General features: G+C 34.7%; 1 pseudogene; it reads right to left on the bottom strand.

Annotated features, from left to right (window-relative positions):
- Window positions 1-7,666: 7,666 nt before the first annotated feature.
- On the bottom strand, window positions 7,667-8,519 carry LOC100954365 (annotated as a pseudogene).
- Window positions 8,520-8,741: the final 222 nt, after the last annotated feature.

Below are 8,741 nucleotides of genomic sequence, written 5' to 3'. Positions count from 1 at the left end.
TTTTTTTTTCTTGTTTTTGAAATTGTTATGGCATCTGTTGCTTTGGGACATTAAGATATGTGTTCATATGGAAGAAAAACTCAATGGAATTCAAGTAGGTGGGAGGGGGAAGAAGAGGGTGGGGAAATTCACAACAAATGGCTGCATCACACAGGTACATCACCCACCTGGGGTGAAGGGCATACTTACAATTTTGACTTAAAATATACAGAAGAAAACTATGTAACCAAAACATGTGTACTCCAATAATATTCTGAAATAAATAAAATGAAGTAAAATCACCCAAACTTATTATGACAATTCTACATCTTGTTCATTTCCACATAAACTTTAGAGACAGTTTGTTAATTTCTGTGAAAAAAAGATTGCCGGGATATTGAATAATCATTTGGGATATAGAATATATGGATCAGCATTTATTTAGCTGATTTATTTCCCTTAATTTGTCTTAGTAATGTCTTACAGTTTTCAGGGTACTGATGATCTTGATCTTGCACGTCTTTTGTAAAACTGAAATATCCTGTTTTTCTCCACTACATGGATTGACATATTTTCAAATGTTAATAAAACTTGGATCCCAAGGATAAATTAACTTGTTCAAATTGTATTACCCATATAAAATATTGTCTGTATTTCATTTGTTAGCATTTTGTTAATGATGCTTTGATCTGTGTTCATGAAGGGAATTTCTCTGTAGTTTTCTTTTCTTCATTATATTGTCTAGTTTTGGCATAAAGGCAAGTCTAAACTCCTAGAACGTGTTGAGAAGTATTTCTTCACCTTCCACTTTTTGAGAAAAAAAAAGGGAGTGATATTATTTCTTCCTTAATTATTTGAAAGAATACACCAGGGAAGCAATCTGGATTTTGGAAGTTGGAAATTTTGTTAGAATGTTGTAAAAAACAAATTTAGTTTATTTGATAATATGGGGCTATTAATATTTTTAGTTTTGTGTAACTTTTAATGATTAGTTTAAGAAATATGCATTAATCAACTTCATATAATTTCTCAAATTAATTTACGTAAATTGTATATTATTAACTTATTGCTATAAATTTCACGATTGGTAAAAATGTCCACTCCTTTATTTCTGATATTTATAGCATGAGTCATGTTTTCGTAATCAGATAGACATTTATTAATTTATTTCTATTTCCAAAACAGCTTTTCATTATATTATTTTTTTCTTATTCACCAGTTTTCTGTTTCACTAATTATCATTCCTATATTTTTTTCTTTCCTTTCTCTTTACTTGGGTTTAATTTACTTTTTTTTTAGACTCATTTGGTTTAATAGGCAATGTATTGAGAATTGCCACATTAACAATGTTCAGTTTTTAAATGCATTGACATACTATATTTTCCAAACTATTTAAGTTTTTTACTGGAAGAACAAAATACCCAGAAGTTTATTTTTATTGTTAAAGCATGCTCTTTGATAAATATAGTATTAAATTATATGGTGAGCACTAATCAAATGCAGATAAAAATTCTTATATAGGAAAATTATATTTTAGACTGCAATAAATAATGTGTACCATATGAATTGTGACATATTATGTTCAATTTATATAAAATTACACCATGCCATACATATTGACAAAATAATTTTCATTTAATTTTTTCAGAATATTAGGGGTGCACATGTTTTATTTATATACTTTGTTTTTGTACAAGTTGAGTCAAAGTTGGAAGTGTATCCTTCACCAAGATCATACTTATTGTACGTGATAGGCATGAATTTGCCCATTCTCATCTCCCTCCACCTTTATTTTCATTGAGATTCACTTCTGTATGTGCACTCAAGTATTGAATGATACATGCCAATGTGGTATTGAGTACAAATGTTTGTTTCTCAATTTTTGGGATGTTTCACTTAGAAGAATGGTTTCCGGTTCCATCCAGGTCGTCATAATAGATTCTAGATCACCTTTTTAACGACTGAGTAGTACTCCATGGTATATATTTACCACATTTTATCAATCAATTCATATATGGGTGGGAACTTGGGGTTGGAAACATCTTTGCAATTGTGAATTCCTTTTGGTATATACCCAGCAGTGGGACTGCTGGATCAAATGGTTGGTCTACTTTTAGTTCTTTGAGGTATCTCCATATAATTTTTCATAATGGTTTTACTAGTTTGCAGTCCCACCAACAGTGGAGAAGACTATCTTTCTCTCCACATCCATGCCAGCATCTGTTGTTTGGGGACATCTGAAGATGAGCCATTCTCATTGGAGTTAGGTGATTATCTCAATAGGGTTTTGGTTTGCATTTTCCTGATTATTAGAGGCATTGAACATTTTTTCATGAGTTTGCTAGCCATTAGTATATTTTCATTTGAAAAGTTTCCGTTCATGTCTTTGGTCCACTTTGTTTTGTTTTTTTTCTTTTGAGACAGTTTCAAACTGTCACCCTGGGTAGAGTGTTGTGGCATCACAGCTCACAATAACCTCAAACTCTTGGGCTTAAATGACCTTCTTGCCTCAGCCTCCCAAGTAGCTGGGACTACAGGCACCCACCACACCTGGCTATTATTTTGGTTATAGTTGTCATTATTGTTTGGCAGGCCCGCGCTGGATTGGAACCTGCCAGCTCCGGTGTTTGTGGCTGGTGCCCTAGCTGCTTGAGCTACAGGCTCCAAGCCTTTTGTCCACTTTTTAATGGGATTGTTTGGTTGTTATTTGCTGATTTGCTTGCGTTCTTTGTAGTTTCTGGTTATCTGTCCTTTTTCAGATGTATAGAATGTGACTATTTTCTCTCATTCTATGAGTTGTCTATTTGCTTGTTTGATTTTGAATTTGGCTTTGATCGGGTCACATTTATTTATTTTTGCTGTTGGTGTGAACTTGGAATCTTCTTCAATAATTCTTTTCCTGGGTCAATATCTCTAAGTGTCTTTCCAACATTTTCACATCTGGTAATTTATTATTTTATTTGTTTATTTTTAATGTCTGGAGATGCAACATTAGATCTGATTTAGACTTATTAAATAAGCATTTAAATCTGTAATTTTTGTTAACAATTGTGTTATTTGTCTTTTATACATTTTGATATGTTGGGTTTTTCTTCAGTTCAAAGTTTTTTGATTCTAATTCTGAATTACTATTTGAACCATGTTTTATTTCAATGTGTATTGTTTAATTTCCAAATAATCCAAATGTTCTTCATATCATTCTGGCATTTAGTTATGTTCCAGTGAGAAAACATATGCTATATAATTTCTGTCTTTTAAAGTTTTTTTTTTTTTTTTTTGAGTTTTGATGGTCTAGCACATGATCTGTCTTGGTTAATGGTCTACATACATTTTAATATTGTGTTTATTCTAACCTTTTTTTTTTGATGCAGTATTTTATAAAGTCAATTAGATACACTCTTTTGTATCTTTCTTTCTGTGTAGATAGAAGTGGTTCTCAAAGAACCATCCCTGAGAAAGAAGGGCTAAGATCTCTAACTGAAATTGTAGATTTGTCTTTTTTCTCATTTCTGTCAGTTTTTCATTGTGTATTTGAATTTCCGTTAGGTGTATCTACATTTATGATCTTTATAACTTCTTGGTTAACTGATTATTTAATTTTATGAAATGTCTTTTTTAAAATCTCTGGTGACACCTATCCTGTGTTTTGAGAAAATCCCATGATAGTATGTATAAATTGCCTCATTAACTGAGATGAAGTTGAGAGACCAAATAACAACTCTGATAAGTCCACCTTGTTGAGTTAGATGAGTTTATTAGAGGTTATTTACAAGGACACTTGCTCCTGGGCAACACAGAAACTTTCTTCCTAGAAAAGTTTGCATCTATCCACATTGTCATGTTCTTATCTTAAATTCTTTTACAGTGAGTGACACAGAGCTCTTATATCGTATCATTGCTTGTTTCTAGTGAAACAAATCAAGCATGTGTAGTACCATCATCATGTGCCTTCATTCAAGTCATGTTATGTTCATGTTATTAAAATTCTCTAGGAGGTGACTTTAGTATTACAATTAGCTAAAGGACACTATAGGACAGCTAAAGCAGATCTAAAGCAGTCAAGCACTTTATTCCCTCACTCTGAGATTATCCTTTTCTCATGTTATCAAAATACTGATTTGATTAGTGTTTTCATAGCATATTTTCTACATTTTACTTATAACTTATGTTATTAAGGCATATTTAATATAATTTAAAGTTATCTCTTACTTTTTAATAGTATGATAATATTTGCCATAAATTGGTATTTTTGTATTATTTATATTAATGCATTAGTGATGTGTGAATTTAAACTACCATTTTATTATAAGTTTTTATTTATCTCAAATTTTTCATAAATTTTACTTTATTTTATTACTTACATTTGAATAATTTACACATTTTGTAGTATATCATTATAGTTCCTCTATTGGTATATTAGCTATGTAATTCATTTTAAATTTTAATGATTGTTTTAAAGTTTTGACACACTAGTTTTAAATATTTTAAATATTTTACTACTTCACATATTATATAACATTTCACAGCAATATATCCTGTGTTTTCCTCCCATTATTTAGATATTGTTTCATAAATTTTATTTACATATGACATAAACCCCCATTATTACATTTTTGCTTTGCAGAGTAAATTATATTTAAAGACTTTTTAATTGAGGAAAATATCTTTTATATTTTCTCATTTTTCATACATGCTTCTCTCCATTCTTTTGTGTTGTCTTTAGTTTCCCTCAGAGACAAGGCTACTATAAGTTCTTATAGCTTGGTTCACCTTCAAATGTCTTTATCTTCATTTTAAAAATGTCTTTCAATCAATACAGATTTCTTAGTTAGCAGTTTTTCTCTTTATGGATGTTAAAGATGTCCTTCCAGTGATCATCCTTATCTTTTTCCTCCACGTGTGATGTGTCGTCTTTTTCCCTCTCTGGTTCCTTCTAAGACTTTTCACATTATAACTGCTCTTTAACAATTTGATTGTGATATGCTTTCCTGGGACTTTCTTGATAGTTTTTCTTTGCTCAGCCCTATGGAATTTCAGCCTGTGCACATGCAGCTTAGTGTTCAATCCAAAATTCAATAGAACCCCTATGCAGATTTCTAGAACTCATTCTGATGTGGCTTCTTATTCTATTTTACTCTTCCAAACAAATTCTAAACATCTAGGTATCAGCAAAGTCAGATATCTGTCTCTTCTATTTAGCAAACTGCTGATGAACCACATCTCTGGGCTATAGTCAATAAAGTGACCAGAGTAAAAACTGAGGTGATCACAAGGGTCCTTCATTTCAGCGATAGCACACCCAAACAACTATCTTCTAATATCTGAATCAGTTTTTTTCATGTATTTTTCAGTTCTATAGTTCTTTTTATTTAATATCAGGAAGTCAAGTTAGGTATCAGTTACTCTCACAATGCCATAGCCAAAAGCCACATTGCTATTTTGCAAACTAAATATAAAGTTTATTTTTATAGTTTTATCTTATTTGGCTCATTAGTCTAATTGTCAAGATCTTTTAGAAACTTCTTATATTAACTAATTATCATCCATTTTCCAAAAGTTGTGCACTGTTCCAATTTTCCAGGTTTTCATAATATACTGCTTTCGAGTGAAAACATAATATTTGATATTATCAATTGAATGGTCTTTTCTGTAACATCTGTCCTTAAATTTTTCTTCAGCTTTGTAATTGAAAATTCCAGAAATATCTGTACAATTTTAAGGAAATAAGGAACCAAATTTGTCATGTGTATAGCGATACAATATCAAGAAAAGGCACTGAAAACAAATAAGCGAGTTAAAATCCATTGTGTTTCATTCAGCTAAATTCTTTGATTTTTCCCTGAGTAATTTAGCCAACTCTTTACCATGATTAGTTTTTATTACATGTTACATACCAGGCTCTGTTCTAGATGTTTTGTATACATTCTTGTGTTTGAATTTTAAAACAACAGAGTGTCTTTGATTTTCCCATCACATTTATTTATTTATTTATTTTGTTATTGAAGAGTCATTATTCCAAACTTTATTACCGAATAAACTAGGAGTAAAAGTTAGCAAGCGACATCTCACATCACAAAATCTAGGCTTTATTATGTTGTACTCAGGTCAATTCCAACTCATGTCCACATTTTACAAAGAGTCAGGGAGGCTGGGCCATGACCAAGCTACATTTGGTAATAGTTGTCCAAAGGCCAACACATGTTGGGTTTATTGATTGAACCATTGTAAACAGAGAAAGTCTTTTCTCATCTTGACTAGATATCCAAAAGTTTATAAAATAAATGTAACTTAGCTACAATTTCAGAATATGTCCTAAAATTTTAAGCCTTCCCTTGACATTTTTAAAAGACTAAATATGATACTCAATAAGGCAGTTCCATGTCACAAACTCACACTCCCACATTCTACACATGAAAATGCTACATGGTTGTAATGAAGTATCTGCAGCTCTGTTGTAACTACAGGAGAGACACAGAATGATTCACACTAGGTGGCATCGAAGTCTTACTTCCCAGTGATCAGGGCAGTGGTGTGATGCTGCCACAAAGGGTGTCCTCATCAGATGACACCCAGGACCTGCCACAATTTCAGACTAATCTTGTATGATCCATAATTATGACCTTACTTGCCACACATTCAATGATAAAAATCCATACCATTTAAGAAGACCTGAGACAGGAATAAACAATTATTCCATTTTGTGTCCTTCCCGTGTTTTAAAATAAACAATGTCCTATACTTCTATTATCTGAGTTTCAGAAGCAGAAACATTATAGAAAATGCATATCCTTGGAAACTCTAGCATTTCCAGGGTACAACACTCCCACTTCTTTGGCAATGAAGAATCTTCAAGCTAACCTCTCAGTTTGGGCAGGTGTCAATCATGGAGAATGAGCATGTTCTATGAACTTCAAATGGTTCTGTGAAGTCAAGGGAGAGACTGACCTACATCAAAGTGTAACAAACATCTTGCAAACCAAGGATTCACATTCAAAACTAATGGTCTCATTTTGATTGACTTTATGATATGGTTGAGGAAGTTTAGGACAAAACGTAGTACAAGGAAGGCTGTGAGTGATGAGTGAAGGATCCCATGAGTTGTAATGAGCAGAGAGCGTACAAGAAGAAGGGGCCCATCTGTCCCATATGCTGCAGAGGTATCAGTTGGAATCCCTACCCAACAGGAGAACATTTCAGCCAGGTCAAGAGTGCTCAGTATACAGGACCATGTACCCCAACACATTCCACCTGGCCCTGTAGGCACCATCAGTTCTAACAGAAAATATTTCATGTCAGCCAAAGCCTTCTATGTAAAGAAAACCAAACAGTTGGAAGAATTTTTTTCAGCAGGTGAACACTCCTCAGCTGCCCATTTAGTCCTGACAGGAGCTTCTGACATGTGGGTGCCTTGGGTCATAAAGGATCCCTGGGCCCCCTGACAACTATGTTCAGGCACTTTTGTCAAGGTGAGTAATGGTAAGTGGGAAGGGGGTTTTAAAATTTCTTCTGTAACTGCAAAGAACTGGACTCCTGTCACATTGCAAAACAACAAACAGAAGGGACAGATAACCGTATTTTCATATTTCAACTCCTGGAAACTTCTCTATCCCCAAAGTTCACATGTGAAAATGTACAAAACCCTAAAGATGTCTTCAAAGTGCTTCTGAAAGTTAGGGGCCCTGGTGTGCTAAACCTCCCAGTTGTCTCTTAATCCACCTGGGTAACAGCTCAGTGGATATCTAGCAGTGATTGCAGTCTTGCAGCCTTCATCTGAGTAGATTTTCTCATCTTTGGGGAAAAATGTCATTTTCTCTGCCACTGTTGTCACAATATCTTTATCTACAGAAGAACTGCAAGGCCTTCATTTCAGCTTCACACGCATCTTCACATGTCTGTATTCCAGGAGGCAGGGAGGGGGATGAAGTAATCTATGAGACTTCTGTCCATCCATCCACTGTACCACAGGTCACTGTGTTTATTATTAAAGCCCCTGACAGCCAAGGTTCCAGGTTCTTCAGCTGAATGTCCTCCTTCTTCCTTCTTGCTTACCAAAAGTCAAGAGCAGTCTTAGTTAGGTCACCACCTGCATTGCTAAGAAAGATGAAGATAGCTTTGCAGTAAGACACTCCATCCCTGGGTGGTGCCTGTGGCTCAGTGGGTAGGGCACCACCCCCATATACTGAGGGTGGTGGGTTAAAACCCGGCCCCGGCTAAACTGCAAACAAAAAATAGCCAGGGGTTGTGGTGGGCACCTGTAGTCCCAGCTACTCAGGAGGCTGAGGCAGGATAATTGCTTAAGCCCAAGAGCTGGATGTTGCAGTGAGCTGTGATGCCACAGTATGCTACCAAGGGCAATAAAGTGAGACTCTGCCTCTTAAAAAAAAAGACACTCCATCCACTTGATGGTAGTAGTCTAGAAATGGTTTGATTGCACTGATGATCCTGGGGTGCAATTTATCCATCTTGTCAATTATGAAAACAGAGTTTGCACAAGCACTCACATTACCATGAATCTATTTCTGTAACTGGTTCTGAGGCATGGAACACCCGCTCTTCGCAGCAGCAGTTCGCAAAGTGGCAGTAGATGTCCCTGTAAGACAGGTAGTTGGTGAGGCCTTACACAGCCACCATGGAGATGCCCACGCTAATGGGCTCAAATGCTGCTACTACTTGGGCATCCATCAGCAGCGACAGCACAGAGGTGCCTTGGAACTGCTCGCCCATAGCATTCCACTTCCTCACAGCCCACCCCTATTCCCATC

Source organism: Otolemur garnettii, unplaced genomic scaffold (assembly GCF_000181295.1).
Source record: "Otolemur garnettii isolate 467f Iridium unplaced genomic scaffold, OtoGar3 scaffold00224, whole genome shotgun sequence".
In the NCBI taxonomy this organism is placed as follows: Eukaryota; Metazoa; Chordata; class Mammalia; order Primates; family Galagidae; genus Otolemur; species Otolemur garnettii.
Note: the sequence above shows the minus strand (reverse complement) of the source record. Positions and strands in the feature narration are given on the sequence as shown.